The 18,122-nt window shown below is 36.4% G+C and overlaps 1 protein-coding gene across 1 annotated transcript in view; it reads right to left on the bottom strand.

Annotated features, from left to right (window-relative positions):
- svp (COUP transcription factor 2) overlaps nucleotides 1–18,122 on the bottom strand; it is a gene marked incomplete at its 5' end in the record, with an annotated part of 89,422 nt that overhangs the window by 3,045 nt on the left and 68,255 nt on the right. The window lies entirely within an intron of this gene.

Raw genomic sequence — 18,122 nt, 5'->3', positions numbered from 1 at the left:
GCATGGATGATATCAGATACATGAAGATATTATGATGGATTAGGAATAATTCTTTCTATAAGTATTTGTAGATACTAATACTGCGTGGCGACAACGCTACAAAAAAGAAAACATGTTTTGCGTCTAAAAAGAAGAAAAATCTAACAAGATTTTAACCAGTAAGTGGTTTCAAAAGGAGATTTGATTCTATTTAGATGTTATGATGATTATAAGTAGTTTGTATGAAGTAGTATGTATATAGAGTATTATTAGCCACCTTTTTTGTCAACAAATGTATGGAGGTCATCACTAAATTATAACTCTGAAATAACTTAATAAGTCAGCCTGTTAGATAAAATGAACCGAATCTAAACGATTAAAATAATGCTTGTCAGAAAACTTTAAAAGCTAGTCCTCAAATATAAATACTCCACTGTGTTATTCTTTATTTTCTAAAAATTCGCCCAAAATGTTATTGGTTTCTTAAAAATCAGGTCACATTTTACAGATTCCCCAGATTAGCTGAAAGAATCACAAACAGGGCATTGGGTCTTAACCCAGCTGCAATCGAAAGGTGTCCGACTCTGGTCTCCGAGACCAAAGATCAGCGGAGACGGCCCAATAGCAATTAACCCTCGACTGCCGTCGTAACAATGTAATATACTTTAATTGAAACGACCCCGGGGAGATGGGCAAACATCGATGCAATCATTGTCATTGTATAGACGAGTTTAGAGGTGACCGCATTTGGAAATACTTTTTTGTGTTTGTCAGTGAAAAAACTCAATAGAAAATATTTTTTAAATTGTTTTTTTTTTTACGTCTGTGTTGTTTTCATTCAATCGAGTAGGTAGGTACATTAGTATTTCCAAATAATTTGAATTTGAAATACATAAACGAGAAGCCTTTTTCGTTGCAAAATGTTAATAATTACGTGGCGATTACTTTTAAAAAGATCAAATAATAAAATTGCAACTTTAGAATCAATTGTTTTGTTTTGTGATTTTTGGTATGTAATGTTACTAGATCTGTTTTAGCACTGGCAACCTTTCGCTCTTTTCAGATACAATTAAGATTTATCAAGGAGTGCATTAAAAAGAAAAGTAACTACCTACTTAACGATATTTGTTAATCAATCAATTTGAAATACCCCAAATAGAGGAGTGAATCAGTCTGAAACAAACGCTTAAATAGTATTGATGGTGGTGTCAACAGATTTGACCCCTGAATCAATGCTCCATCAGAGGCAATGAGCGATCATTACTGGTGCTGCGCGGGCGCCGATGCGACGAGGGACTAATGAGCAGGCATGACACGACACGACGCGATAAAAACTTATCGTTTAATCGATTTTTAGCGACAAACGTATGGGCTTATCGTCTGAAATCCAAACATTGAAAACTTATTCTGTATACGTCATATTGTGGTTACATAGGCACCTTCATAATTTTCTTTTACTGCTTCTTCCACATTATTTTCAGTAGCAATGAACTTATAAATTTTTAGGTCAGATATCTTTGTGTGTAGATGCAGACTTACTATAGAAGTACTAAAATAAATATAAAACCGATGACTGAACCATAATCGTTGGAAATGACAATCAATTTTATCAGCGTTGATTGTCATGTTTACAATTTTTGAGGATGATTTTGAAAGAACAAAATATGTTTTTTTCATTTAATTAATAATAACTAAAAGACATTACCATTACACAGGTTACTTTCTCTCCTGCTCTCCCATAAAATAAAATGTGATTTCGTGTTTAAGTTTTTATTAAACTTTGTCACCAAAGGCTGGTGATTAAATGACTTACAATGGCGTTACAGTGACCATTCCATTACGCCTCATCAAATCGAGTAAAGGGTGAGAATCGAGTTAATCGAGCCCGCATTCGGTTCGCGCCTTATTATTTATCTTTTATATGAAAATAAAATAATCGTACGTTAATAAGCGTGGCATGCGGGTGTTTAGTGACCCCATTTTTTAAATCAAGACGATGTGTTTACGCGTTTTTGAAGTGGATGACTTTACAGAAGTGAAGGAATCGTTTTTTTTTCATTTTATTGAATAGATAGAAGATTCAGCGGGAAAATTATCATGTAAATCAGATTTTATGACGTCTTTTTTGTAATTTCATAAAAAAAGTTTCATAATATTAAGGTACGAATTTTGATAAAAATTGTTGAACATCATGCTAACGAAGTCTCCAGAGTATGGTTTATTCACAAACACTACTGTTGACGGCATTGAGGTAAAAATATTTTTTTACCTAATAATCAAAAAATATTTAATTTTAGTTCGGTTATTTTAGAAATTCCGTCTCTCAAACTCTACGTCACCCCGCCAAAACACGAAAAAAAAAACAAATGACAAAATTTTAAATTCTGTCGAACGTTTACAATGGGTAAAGGCGTTCGACAACATTGTAGGCGGGCGTATCTTCAACACGACCTTATCACAAAGGAATAAGAGTCATCGAGACAAAAACGGTGCGGTTACAGGCAGATGTTTACACATCTATTGAGAAGTATGAACAGTATTTGGTATTAGCAGTACAAAGATTGAACGGACATAATGGGTCTTTACGACCGAATCTTATTATAAGTGACGCGAATGGGAAGATTAACTTTTTTATGAATATTTTTTGAAGTAGATTTGAATTAAAAATAAATATAGAATTAACGCCTTTAAACCAAACCGATCAGCTGTTTTACTCTACAAGAGTATGTTCGTCGTTATGCAATATCTAAACTATACACGTGACACGTGATGAAACAGCTGGGGACGTTCCTTGAACCCTAGACATCCCTGAGCTGTAGAATCATTCATAGTTCGCTAACATCGGCCTAATTTGACCTGGCCCAATCGCATAATCTGGGCCGATGGGAATCCGCGCGACATACGTACACTTACTTGTATATTTAGCACTTACAATAGAATCAACTAGGGTCACCACGGTTAAGCATTTCCGAAGTATCTTCAAGACGTTAGGCTAACCAATCATATTAAGTCTACTAGGTACTGTACGAATTCTCTTGGTATAGATTTTCCCTCTATAGTGCCCCAATTTTGTTACGAAAAGGCTTGCAGAGAGACCTAAAAGATAGATCAATATTGCAAAATAAAAAAATATCAAAATTGAGAGAATGAAGAACGTCTCAACACTGACCATTTGTTGTCCCGAAGCAGTGGCAGGGTTAAAATAATACCGGGACGTGTAAAAAAGCTTTTTATAAGTCTACTTGGAAAATAAACGAATTCGAATTTCTTCCATCGAATCATTTACCTTTCCCAATGACAAATAACAGTAAAATCAAAGTAATTTGTTCACCCTACTAGCCCCAGAGTTTGTCGCAAGATTCCAATCTTGAGAATAACACCCCGCATATCTCGATCGGCGTATATTTACGGTCACAAAGCTGAAATTTCATTGAGTGTGTGGGTAATTTTACACGAGCCATTGTTGAGCAGATAGAATCTACATCCTTACATGATTTGTAGACTTTGCTCACAGTATGAAAATGTTAAATGCATTGCAAAACACGTTTGACGTAACTAGCTTCAGACCAGTCTAATATTATCCATTAATGCAACATCTTTCCATTGTTCAATACATGAAAGATACAAAATTATCTTGATAATAATAAAATAACATTGAAAGCCATTGAAATGTGATAAATTCTAAACGACAACAACGACACAAAGCATACAAATTGGATACCTTGGACACGTGTCCGATGAAGTAAAAAAAAAAGAAACGGCCATCGCGATTACTTTTCTTTTTTGCGAAATTCGAAAATTCAAATTTGGATCTCTTTACGACCGTAGGAATAAGGTTTTGAATCGTAGCGAACGAAGTAAGAGTTGCAACCAAAAAGTTTCTTTGCCTCCGATTTATGAAATAGCATTAAATGGCGCGAAAAGAATGAGAGAAAAAAATTGACATCGGTTATTGTGTAGAGAAATTTTAAAATAAACACCTTTTGAGTGGGCGGGCGAGCGAGTATTTGTAAATAGGTTTTTGTTGTTTGCACAATAGCTTTTTTGTTGGACCCCCGATTGTCAATGCGATGTCGCGTGCCTTTTATGTCTTGACGGAGCCCGTGATGGTTATCAGCGTCAGCGTGTAAAGATTTTTTCAAAGTTATTCGCTCTTATCAGAAATCGTAGCATGCCTAATTCATTTTCTATGCTAGAAAACGATTTCTAAAACCATTTTAACTACAACTTTGTTATCGTGGTACGTTTTTCGGTTTTAATTTTTTTTTTCTGGGATCTATATTAAGGTTTAATCTGAAAAATTTACTTGTTTGTGGTCTCGGCTGAATATCAATATGCCTTTGCCATTTGCTGTAAAAGGAAAATATATCAACTGTAAACCATTAAGTTTGGAGTTTTTTGTACATGACTTGGTAAAAGGCTTGTCCATAAACATGTATCGCCCCGTCGCGTCGCTCGGAGCGTCAATCTTTCGATTTTCAGGTCTTTGTTATTCAAATGGACTTGCCCAGATCAACAGCTGGGGAATAATTAACTGATATTTTTACACGCGTTCATTGTAGCTGTGTACTATTGATAATGAAAGAAAAACAAATCAAAATACTGTCTGATGACAAATTAAATCAAAGATATTAAACCTTTTAAATTAACAAATATTATGTAGAGTCATTGTTTTGACTCTTATCGCGAATTTACGTTTTATTTATTTATTTATTCAGTCAAATCTTAAGACGTTATTGTATGTGTTATTCGAATTCACAGGCATTTTTCTTAAAACAGAAATCCACTTTTCAAGAATTTAAAACTGTTGAGGTCTATGATAATAAAAGCGATGCCGAATATTTAATAGAAAAACAACGCCATTGTGTTTTAAGATTTGAATATTCAAGATAAAATTTACTTGGAAAGTTACTTCTTACAAAGCATGCATAAACATGAACATTAACATACCCAATCCACAGATAATATTAGTCCCGAACGTATTGTATTTAATTTTGTAGATACGCATAAATACTGGCCCGTACGAATCAATGCTGGCCGCAAAGAACGAGTTCCCATACAAATCGTTTGATTTAAGAGTATTTTAAATTTAATCTCGGTTCCAAAGAGGTTGCGATCGTTGTGATTTACTCCGTCGTTAGTGGTGGCTAATTCTTCCGCGTTCTTGCATATCCGCGTTCTTTCTATCTCTCTCTGGCGATCCGGAGAAGTTTACGGCGTCATTACGGTTATCACGGTGCGAGCGAGCAGGTGAATGGGATTTACACAGCACGATATAGAGATTTTATTGCGAGTCTGGAATCTGGATATTATCGGTATCCAATTAGTCTTAACAGAATTATTGAAATTCGATGACTTTACTGCGGGAACGTCCCAAACGAGGAAGCAACATCACAACAACATAAGAAAATCAACAGCATGACGCTGGTAGACGTAGAGTCAAGTCAAAAATTGATGATATACAAACTTCGAAATTTTGAATTAGGTAGATGCTTTTTTCGCTAAAGGCTCTTTTTTGACTACTATTTTTTACATGTAAAATATGGTTCTCATGTCGTCGTGTGTAAAACCCGTATTTGTGAAATGCGCTGCGAATATCGGCGCAAAGTGAAACGCCTTGTTAAGGGTTTATGCGGCTCCGATAGTTCGGCGATGTGCTTAAATTAGCCGTGGATCTTGTCCCTGAGCCTAGAAGGTAATGTAACGAGAACATTACTTGTGTGCGAATGCTCTCGTAACTTAGAACGCTATTTGTTGAGTTAGAAGAACAAAATAATTTATGGAGTAAAACCTCCTTGTAATTAAAAAATAAATAAAAGCGCGTTGTTCTCAGATATTTGAAAATGGAACACAATTTGAATTTTGTTTTTAATCTTTTTCATAATTCGAATGCTGTGTTCCAAACTTGAACTCCGAAATAAAGCAGTGTACACAATCGCGGCGGTCACGTCAGCCGATAGGCAGCGGCAGTGACACGCCGCATTATGGGCCCGTCTGAACTCGCTATCGCGGACACCTCTGACACCGCTGCCGGCACTCTGACCCACTTGTGCTACTGCTGACCGTATTGTTCTTTTGTTAACTTGCTGTTGTTGAATCGCGACTGTGACCCTTTTGACGACGGCTCGTTATAATTGAGCGTGTTTTGTTTGCGGAAATTGTGTTTATATTTTAAGTTGGGATAGTAGTTAAGACTTAATATTATCAATAGTTAAAGAAAGTTTCCTTAAAAAAATCAAAAAATCCTATAGCTTTACGTCTTAGGTCTCAAATGGGGCCATAGTATCATAGTACCATTTGTTATTCCCGAGCCCACCTCAAGAAAGTGGCCCCACCTCGTCCACTAATGATCATTAACAGCGGTTACAATATTGCCGGGAGCAGACCTTAATTCAAGCCTACAGTAGCGAGGCGAGAATTTTTGTGACGTCGTAAAGTGCGGCAGTAGCGCCACCCGCGGCGTAGTTTATGTCGCTCGATGCCCGATAGCGCGTGTACACGCACCTTAACGGGTTAGGTTTCACGCTTTTGCCTGTATTCGTTTGCTATCTGTGCTGATCTAGCTTTTTTAAATAGAGCGAAGAAATACTGTTATGATTTAAATTAGGTGTTAATAACACTTAAATGTTATTAAGTACTTAATTTGGCTCTTATGATACATTGATTAATGCCTGTAGCTGAAAACCGTTTATTTTTACGCAAGCAAGCGGACGATTTTTTAAGATCTTCTCCGAAGGCCAAGGTTAGGTACTGTTTAAGTGTTTAATGTAGATAAAGTCTGTTTTCATGATTAAAATGAAACGTGATATTCTGAAAACTTTTCCTGTAATTATGAGAGAAGTAGTGTAGACTTTCATACAAGTCTCGAGGAATCAGGTTCACACAACGAAGCGAAAACTACAACCGCATGGCATATTACAAAAACTACATCTAAGACAGTAGAAAACTCATCCCTTTCCATCCCGCGGCGGCGAGTGACGAATGAACACATCACGCGGCTGACGGGCACACAAAGGGCCGATCTTTGCACTTTGACATTTCGCGGTTTAATCACGTACTAGACAGCTTAGAGGGCGCTGCCTGTGGCGGATTACCGCGTGCTTGACACGGCGCCTCTCCACGCCGCTTGGTGTGAGAGCGCTTATCGGCGACACAATGCCGATCTTTGATTATCGGCTCGATAGGACGATAGCCGCCAGTGTGCACCCGGCTTAAGAGGATATTAGTTCGTTAATGATCGGAACAGGAAGTCAGGGTTTTGTTTTTAAAGTGTGGTTGGTGCTGGCATTGGGTCGTAAAAAAGTAGGTTAAATGACACAGATTATGATGACAGTTATAAAAACTAAATTTACCTCCACTGGTTGATTGGCAGCTAAATCATGTAATCTAAGTGAAAAATAATAGTTTAGGAGTTATAGTCAAGTCTACGTCCTGCTCTATTGATATATTGGGTGAGGTCTACTTACAGTAATAGAGTGATTTGGTATGAATGGCTTTTGACTTGGCAAACGAGTTCCTAACAGTATTTCCCAAAAATCGAAGTCCATCAAAACCTGGAGTGAAGTAAACTGGAAGTAATTCAATCCCCCCACCCCTAAAATAGCCTTTGTTCCCTGAAAATGGGAATTAAAGGCTGAAAGAGCATTTATTATGTACGAGCAAAACAAAACGAACGGCGGCCAGCGAGTAGACGCCACTGTCCAAGTTGCAGAACTAACTCGCCGTAGGGTTGCCATATTGATGAAGCAAAATCTCCCTTTGTTGTGTCAAACAGACTTGAATTTTAACATAAATTAATACAACACAAATTCCTTTGTCAGTTTTAAGTCAGTTAAGAAGTATTGATACATAGCACTATACTTTGATAAAAACAATAATAACATTTGGTTCATAGCGATGTCAACTCACACGATATGGAGAGGATATCGCATGTTACATGAAGTCTACTAATACAATAAAATAATGGATCTAAACGGAGCCCGAAAAACAAGAACAACTTCGAAAGTTCAAACAACATAAATCTATGAAGTACCTATATCGTCTCATAACGGTCAATATTTTTCATGCAAAACTATCTTTGACCTCAAACTTACCTATGTTTAAAAAAATACGATCATTGTATTTAAGAGTGTTAACCCTAAAACGCTAGCGGGGTGAATAAAGCCCGCGCACGCTCTCCGAATGGAGTGAAAAAATTCCAGTTCAAAGAGTACTGTGGGCCGCAAAAAGTCGGACCATTGTCGTACGGTGATATATGCGCCGAACTGAGGCGTTTTGTTGCTTTTTGGTCTGGCAGACCGGGACGATAATATGTAGTTCATGCCTAAGCATTTTCGAATGCAAATGCATGGGATAAGTTAAAAAAAACTACACTAAATAGCAATTGAATAAATCATAAAATTATTATCACCAAAAAAATCTAGAGCAACGTATTTTTGATGTAACAAAACGAGAATATCAATTACTAAACTCCCGATTACAACAATCAACCGCAAATATCAACGCAAATCCACGCGCACCGTATTAATGATTAAATCCAACCTTTCATTGTGCAACACGATACTTAATGATAACCATCGATAGGTTTATTAAAAAAGGGACAATAATAATACGTGGCTCAAAAGACCCCAAACGCTGGGCTTTTGTTGACGCGTGTCGAAATATGACACCCTCTAACATCATTAGGGTGCGACCTGATTGTTTAATGAAAAAATGAGGATTCCAGTTGGAGATTTGTAAAAAATGATTTTATTGTTGTGAGAAGCTGACCCGAAAACCACGAGATGAACTATTCAATGTGACAAACGACAGAAACGGTCTCCACTATTTTCACAAGCTTTTATTTCTAACCTTTTATAGTTCAAGCAAGTTAGAAAAGTCTCCAAAAAAAAAAATTAATGGCCAGTTACATAAACCACACCCTAAGAAAATTAAAATTAATAAAAATATATCATGTTCCAAATTCGAATTAACAAGACGTCAGGCGTAACTAGCCGTGATGACGTCATTGGCTACGGCCTACGGGCGCTACGATAATAATATTATTTTGATAGCGATTGCCACCGATCGCCTTGTAATCGCTATTACGATATTATGGCGCTTGGATGACCTAGAAAATTGTAGTTCGAGATAAGACATCTAGAATAGGTATATTTTCCTTAACCGAAAGACTGAAACATAGTTTAACTACTCTAGCTGTTATTAATAATACAAAAAATGTGTATTTTAGTTGCCTTAGACATAGCCATAGTCAAGGTTTTTTTATTGACTTGAACATTGGAAAAATTCGCATAAAATTCGTTGAAAATACTAAGTCAAAGGTCACGTTACGTAATACAGGCCGGTGCGAAGAAGCGTTTATCCGTCAAACCGTGAAAAAAAGAAAATGGCGGTCACCCTCGCGGGCGTCGGTGCGACTCAGCACTTTCGCGGATCGGCTTAACACTGAAAACCCAATTTAACGGTTCGATCAACTCGGCCCGCTCGATTGGTGTGTTGCACTGATTGATTTTATGTATCGACGCTTCACTTTGTTTAATTTTGAGGTTCGACGCTTTTGAAACGGCTCGGCGAAAAATTCAGAACAATGATGTGTCAGTCAATGATTCATACTGACGACGTATCAAGCCAGAAATGGTAGTATCCTATGTGGTCGTAGTAGGGGTTATTTTGCAACAACATTGAATTGTCTCGTAGTAGTAGGTACTCTAATGAAGGAATAGCTTCAATTATCTTAAAAAAGTACAGGCCAATAATTTTCCCATTAAAATTAAATGCAAATTAGAAAGGTTAATCCTTAATTTATGCTTAAATGATTGCCACGGAAAAAATGCTACGAAATTCGTAGCTACAATACTACAGAAGCGATAAAAGTGTTTTTTTAAAGTGTGTATTAATTTAGTTTTCATTTTTGCGAACTCATAATTTGAACTCTATCTTTTAATTACATCTTTTGTCTAAAAAGCTGCACAGCAATGAGAACCATTGGTCTTTTTAGATATTTCTTGCTTTTCCCTAACAGCGTTGTCGTAGCAGTCGTGCGACGCCAGCCATTGTGCACATTCGGCCCGTTAATTGTTTTTAATTCGCCAGATCTGTATTGTAACTCTTTAATTACGCCCACAGAGTGCGCTAATGGCGATATCGTGACGTGTGCGCGCGATTCTTTTGTTTTGTACAGTTGGCCGATGTTTGGGATCTACAGGCAGGTTAGGGTTAGATGGGAAATGAGATGGTGTGGGTTTTAAATTCTTAGGTTCAAAAATTAACCCAAATTCAGTAATAGACTCTGTCCGGAACTCTGGATTAATCTATATTGTATTGAAATTCAACCAATTTATATCGTCGATAAATAATGAATAAGATTATTATGTGGTAACTATGAGAATGGTTATTTGGTGCTATGATTAAAGAAACAATGAAGATAAGGATATGCGGTGCTTACGCCTGTATTCACAAACGATTCTTGCTTAAGTGAAGCAGCAAATCGAACGCGCAGCTTTGTGATTGGTTCGTGTGTCACCCTGCGCGTCCACGCGCACTGTGAGACCTCATAGTAATGTTGGTGAATACGGGCGTTAGTTTAAATAGGCTGTTGCTGCTGTTGGCATTCTGATTAATAAAAACAAATGACAGGCATTATCTTATATCAGTGTCAATAAACAAATGATAATCGTACATTTTCGCAGCGTCTACTTACACACAGTGCAATCACAGAATCGAAAAAACAAAAAAAGCAAATCGCCAAAAACAAATGAAGATCTATACTAATATTATAAATGCGAAAGTAACTCTGTCTGTCTGTCTGTCGGTCTGTCGGTCTGTCTGTCTATCGGTCGGTCTGTCTATCGGTCGGTCTGTCTGTCTGTCTGTCTGTCTGTCTGTCTGTCTGTCTGTCTGTCTGTCTCCTTTTCACGTCTAAAACACTAAACCGATTTTGATTAAATTTGGCATTGAGATAGTTTGAGTCCCGGGAAAGGACATAGGATAGTTTTTAACCCGGTTTTTGAAACAGGGACGCGCGCGATAATTTTTTTCTGTGACAGACAAAATTCCACGCGGGTGAAGCCGCGGGCGGAAAGCTAGTCAAATTATAAACAAATGCAAATCGTGAATTTTTGCTTTCACCGCCAAACGCGACCGACTGTACCCGATAGAGCGTTCTCATTTGGTTAATTCGCCGCAATTAAACGCACAAAAGAAGTCGAACCTCGGACCTCGGTCGGAAATCACGACGCGAACAACCGCTCGCGCACAAGTTTTAATGAGCTTTTTCGATAATTACTTCTGTCGCCGACCGGTAATGCTCGGCTAGTTGGGAATGGGGATTTTATTTGTTGATACTTCATAATTTGTTTTGAAAATTTTTGTACTGATGACAGCATAACAGACTATACATTTCGTTGCAATATCGACTTAATTACAGACAAGTATATAAAAGGGTCTTAATGTTTCGCTTGACGTGCAACTTTGTACTTTTTAAAGTAAAAAAACAGAACAGAGAGAATTGGTAATTGCAAGCAAATGTTTTAAATTGCTGTCGTAACAAGCTATTAAAATAAAAAACTAGATAAACTTGACATGTGTTTTAAAGGATATAGAGACTCTAAGAAATAATGACGATAGTCTGACTTAGATGTCATTTCAAGGTCTCGGATGCAGCTGGCAGGAAACTGCCAAAATGCAATTGAGCTTAATTAACCCTAAACACTCGAATAAATCACTAAAACTCTTCACTACACAGATAAAAAATAAGTGATAAAAAATAGGTACTTTTATCCCGCCCGACTTTTCCGTGGAGCGATAAATCCCGCATTGCAAGGGTTGATTTCCCGAAATGTAAACCACCAAACAACACAAGCGGTGTAACCCTAAACGGGCGACCCTCCGGTCTCGTAGACCGCACAATCTCGCGACTTCGACTCAACCCTCGTGTGGATTACACGGCACTGATATACGAGACGTGTCCTCGGATATGTATGTTTAAGTTTTGTACATACAACTGGCAAGTCATTCCTGGCTGAATGAAGGCGGACGAGTATTTTCATGAAATTTTCAGGTATTCCAAAAGGAATACCTGAAAATTTCATGCCAAAAAATTGGCATTTAATTTTATGAATTATAATAATATGTTAGGTATGTGCTTCATCTTCTAGGTTGGGTTAATAAGAAATTAAAAATATCTGTCTGAAACCCATGCTATATTCAAAGTTGTCACTTTTTTCAGGCAGCGTATCTATTAAGCTTTGAAGTCAAGCTAAACACTTTAGAATTTTACATCGTTGTAATAGAGGCGAATTCGCATCAAAAATGTCTATTCTGTGCCAGTCATTTTCTAAAAAAAATAGTTTTTATTTTTTGCATTTATCGAAAAAGCTTTTATTCTTTTTCATCGTCAGGCTAAATTATTGGACATCTCATGTGTTCTCGTAAGCCGAGGGGCGCATAATCGCATCTGCACGCGTCACTTCAGCCACACATCGGCGCCACTAATCGATGCGGAATTTTAAAAAGTACTCCATTGTAATTGTGTTAACAAGTGCGTAAGTTGATTTGGGAATAAAATTGAAGAATCTTGCCTGATATTTTATGTAATATTTGAAGTAACTGTCATATTTCTATAAATTGTATTAGTTGTAAAAAACACTATGAAAGCTTTTGTGCAAAAGTTCAAATTAAATTTAAATTCCAAAGGTCTTTGTCCAGCAGTGGACGTCTTTTGGCTGAAACGAACGAAATGCAAATATTTACATACTTTATTTAAAAATTAAAATAAGTAGGCATCCTAAAGGGCTAGAGCACAGCTCTACCAAAATATTATTTTCTAATTGCCACTTCAACGGAGAACTCATAAAAAATATTAATAATATAACACGAATAATCAATTTAATAATATTCGCCACAATACAAATGAGTTCATAAACAAAACAATCCTTTATTAAAGCCTCACCTACCGTCAATTTCCACGCAAAATGTACTATTATGTGTAAATCAAACACCCTCGCACGAGGGAAGTGTGAAACATATAACCACAACAAAACCGCGAAACCTATGATCAGCCATTGTGGTAACCCGACTCCGGCGCACGTGTCAAAAAGACCGCTAAAAAACTAAATTACAGCTTTCAATTTGCTGTCATTACGGGGAATGTCGTGTGATTATTTTTGCGAAGTAAGTATCAATTAGGCAAAGCTTGGGGAAGCAGAAAATAATTTATTATTTGTTGACTCTTTTATTTCTTTTATTTACTATGTGGATAATTATTAAAAAATAATCGAGATGAGTTTTCAAAATACTTAAACTACTGCATCGTAACCCCCCGGGCCTGTGGGTGTCTATGGGCGACGGTAATCATTTACACAGTTATACGTCTGCTCGTTTGCCTCCAGTCCCATAAAAAAAAACTACTCAATGTTACAAAAACTGTAACATTACTGTAACTGTGATGAAAAGTTACTTGACTAAAAGATGCCAAGCCAAAATGTCAAAAATCTCAGTTCATAAGCCGGGCTTATGTCATGATAACTAAATAAACTCACTCTACTTCAAAATCATTATCAATAACCAGAACACTATGATTGACTTATAAACTCCATAATTATAGGCAGCAGATGTCGCCAGCGGCGCCGGGCCGTTATTACCGAACAATGCGCGCGCGCAGCTCCCGGTCTAACCACATACTTATAGTTTTAACACTTGCGAGTAATGGGCGTGAAATTTTTGCTCTTAATTGCAAGTGGTTTATTTTTTCGATAACTCTTTTTTGGGGAAATATTTATTTTAACCGCGGAATTGATAAGTTTTTGTTTTGACACTTTGGTTTATTTACTCCAACTTTTAAGTGAGGGTTAAGTTTTTTAAGCATAGGTTTTTCTAGTCTTTGGGCATTCTAATTAAATGAATTCACCTGTTGATTATTTCTGAATTACAGTTTCAAGCCTATTTGAACAGAAAAAAAAAGGAACTCTTTGACTCTTGGTACCCAAATTGGGATATTTTATGATCAAATGCAGCATTTGATCTCGAACCTCAAACAAAATGACAAATGACCCTCAAAATGACAAATGACTGTGTCAATTCTCGATAAAGTCAATAGGTATTTTTCATAAAGGACTCATCGTTTAGGTTATCACGTGACATCAAAAACCCTACAAGTATCGCGGTGGAACGACAAATTATTAAATTACCCGGTGGCATACCGTTTAATGAATCCGTCGCGTGCATATTCATGTGGTCACAGCTCGTTAGGGCCGGTCAGTATTAACACACCCGCGGTGGAGGGTTGACAGGTATATAGGGTGTCGATTTATCGAGTGCTTCTTTTCAAGTAGGTATCTATGTCTATGTAGCTAGGTACTTACTCTACTTAAAAGACAAAAACTGATTGATTATACATAAGTGGCTGAAATGCTTTTGAAACGAAGAACTTTCCTATATCAAAACTTTTTCATATTTATCTTTGGCACAAAATGGAAAGAGGAAAGTTTGTCAAAACTGTAACTGAAATTGGTTCACGTCCGAGCTCTATTTATTTGTATTTTTGTATGTTCAAAATTAAAGTTCATTAGCGTTTACCACACACCGTTATCTGGTAAATAAAACTACGGTCAGCTTTTTACTAAAAATCTACTAGGTATACCGCAATACATTTTTCAGGAAAACTGCAATCAAAAATACGGTTCTAAGGGGATAAACATGACGAATCTATAAGGGTTTCGTTTTTTGCCATTTGGCTACGGAACCCTAATAAAAAGGTAAATAGGCACGAAAAGATCACCTCACCGTCGACTCATTGAACTTTTCTTATTTACCTCTACCTATATACCCAAGTAGACCGTGTATGTTACTTCTAATTGGCGTATCCCTATCAAAGCGAGCCTCCAGACTGTGATCACGTCGCCTGTCCTGTTTGCTCATTAGCGTGCGAAGGGAGCAGCGACATTTGATCAAGTGCTGGCAAACAACATTGGCATGTTTGGACTAATATTGGCGGCTCTTTTAAGTTTGTGGAAATGGAATAAAATTTTACGGTAAAATGAGCATGATGAAAGTAAAAACAACTTTGAAATATAAAAAAAGACGATCCAAGACAAGACAGACATATAGACAAGAAAAAGAATTTTATCTTACCTATATTCGTAAGTACATATTATAATTTCATACGTTGAGATAGTATGCTTATTAAAGAATATTGCTATAGGTATTTAAGTACTATAGACACAGAATAATAATAAATCTATAGATAGGTATCCTACCTATACCTACCTTCTATTACGTCGAATTCTTCTACAGTTCTCCCGACATTTGGTACCTATACGTACTCAAAACAATTGAGTTGTTACGTTGACTAACTAACCAACAACACTCAATTTTAAAACATTTAAATTTCAGCCATCTCTCCGTCTTATAACACGGCAAGACAAAGAAAAGTCCCAGTTTGTCGCATTGCAGTCAAAATAGCGAGGCTTATGATCCCATCAACCTGCACCGGTGGCAATAATTAGCGATTCATTTATCCCAAAAGTCCTGAAAGTCCCCAACGAGATCTGGTTAACAAGGTTTACAAATCAGAGATAACCCTCCAGAGGGGTCTTTACGACCGGGGACTTATCCTGTGACGAAGTTGTAAGATTCATGTTTTTAGGACTGGCACGCTCCATAATGTATCAATTTAACCCATAAAGAAGACACTAAACTGTGGTTAGGTTTTTATCTAAGCGGTATGAATTACTGATTTAGACTTTTAATTACAGATTTTCTTTAATTTTCACGTAAGTAGGTAGGTATACAACATAACCAAGAACTCTTTAAGCTATACGAGTAGGTATTACAAGTTGCAGCTAAGGTTATATTACACACAACATAATACCTATTAATAGCGACCATAAATTAAAAACAAAAATTCTTACGTGTTTTGTTTCAAAAAAATACATTGCACATTTTTTTCAAGCATACAAAAAGTCAATAATTTGTAAAATTACGTAACTAAGCGTAAATTTGTAGTAGGTGCCTATTGCTTCAAACTGACGCCATAATCGATAGCATGGCAGCATTCTACACCACATTAGTCCGTTCCATTAAAACTTTACTTCGGCGACACGTCATATCTATCCGAAATAATTATAAGCCGTGATCCCCTGACAGTTGGCCTGACATCCCCCGGGCCGGCCGTCTTTTTATCGGCTGGGGACCGCAAATTTCTATTTGCATATCTGTGCGGTCATAAATCTGCGTTTCACTTATTAGCCCTTCGGGTCGAACGGACCCATACCGCAGGGGCAGGGTTAGTGGTCGCGGTACATGTTTTATCAGTGCTAGAATATTTAGTGATATTTTAATATCTGTATTTGCGTGAATTAGTAAAGCTTTGTTAGTTAGCATGGATCTTGTAAAGAAAAAATCGTTTAATAAGCTACTTGCTACTGAAATGCGCATCATGTTATCTACATTTAACAACAACACATGAAAATAAACTACTAATAATAAAATCGTTAATAAGCTTTTAACTACACTACGCATTAAAATTATCAACATTTTAACTACAAAACCTGAAATAGAAACAAATAAAAATAAGCAAAATAAAACTGTGAAAAACTTCTACCAGGCCAAAAAATGAACATAAATATGTATAGACGGCACTTCAAGGCAATCAAGGTAGATATAAATTGCTTATATCTTATTTAGATGTAATAAGTCCTATTTTGTAAGAGGAATGTATTGTGCTGTCCACTGTACATTTATATGCCAGTATGAATTTTTCACAGTAAAAAGAAAAAAAGGTTAATCTACTTACGATTTCCAAACAGGCCTGGGTCGCCTCGGTGTTATCTTCCAATGTTAGTGGCGGGTGATACTAGCTAGTCGGTTACTTTGGGTGAAAATGCTCAGAACAGATAAAGTGTGGTTAGTAACTTTACATAGTGGTTGGAGAAAAACCATCAGTCCATCACCGAGAGTAACCAAAACCACAAACAAAGTCGAAATTAATGATTTGATTCATGATTTATTTAGCTGTATATAAGAGACCGAGGAGAGTTGTAACATGTCGATTTTTAGAACTTATTAACTACTTGCGTGCTCGCTAAAATAGTTAAGAGCGTTTACGCCGTTTGGCGCAAAAACAGTACTTTTTCAACTCGTTACAATCATTAACCAGTAATACTACAAATATGTTATAGGCATAAATAGTTAGGCAATTTCGTCGTCTAAATAGTTAATTGAGAAAATATTGCGATTAGTTTAGCATTTAAGAATTCTATCAAGATAAGTCCACACAGGTTTTGTAAATTTCCACTTTAGCGTCAGTTTACAAGCTGAAATTTTTATATAAATACTGTGAAAACGATTTAACAAACATTTATATCCTATAGCATAGATCCTTGGGCAAATAGTTATCTGAGAAAATTTTTAGATTTAAGCATTTTACAATAAGAAATCACAAATTAAAAGAACGTGAAATACCCAAAAATCAAAGTGATTTTTTCACCAATATTCTTCCTTTATTCAACACAAAAATAGCTTAATATAATAGAAGAATATCTTATAACACGCTCACTGCGAAACCATTTTTCGTAGACTTTCAGCCAGTGCGTATGAGGTCTTTTCGAGTCAATATTGAACTTCTTTACAGTGCGTATGAGACCTTTTCTGCCTCACAAAATATTGTTTCTAAAAATACTTTAAATATAGCTCAGAAAAGACAATATTGGCTTGAAACTTTTCTATTATAAACTTAAATAGATGTTTAACCTTAAACTAGCTTCGCCCGCAGTTATGACATTTTGGTATTGAATAAATTAAAAAAATATATATGACATCTTTTCTGCCTCATTTCGCACTGAAAGAAAGTCCAATTTGTGTCTCGACTAGGGATGGGAATAAAACAAAATTTCAGTTACCATAAAATTATAATATTTGTTTTTAATTTAAGTGTTTTTCATTAAAACAGGGCAAACAGTAGGATTTGTCACACAGAACACAAAAAGTTAAATTTTTTTTAGTTTTTTTTGCAGCCTGAGTGCTATTTAGTGTTAGTCTTAATCTGTCATAGCAACCTACGCAGCGCTTTCGTTGACCACAGATTAGAGAGTATGTCGTTGACCACCTTTTTTAAGCGAATGTTCAGCACATCATTGTCGGCCGTT

The sequence above is a fragment of the Ostrinia furnacalis genome, unplaced genomic scaffold (genome assembly GCF_004193835.3).
Source record: "Ostrinia furnacalis isolate ACB-3 unplaced genomic scaffold, ASM419383v2 OfSCF2101, whole genome shotgun sequence".
NCBI classification, from domain to species: Eukaryota; Metazoa; Arthropoda; class Insecta; order Lepidoptera; family Crambidae; genus Ostrinia; species Ostrinia furnacalis.
Note: the sequence above shows the minus strand (reverse complement) of the source record. Positions and strands in the feature narration are given on the sequence as shown.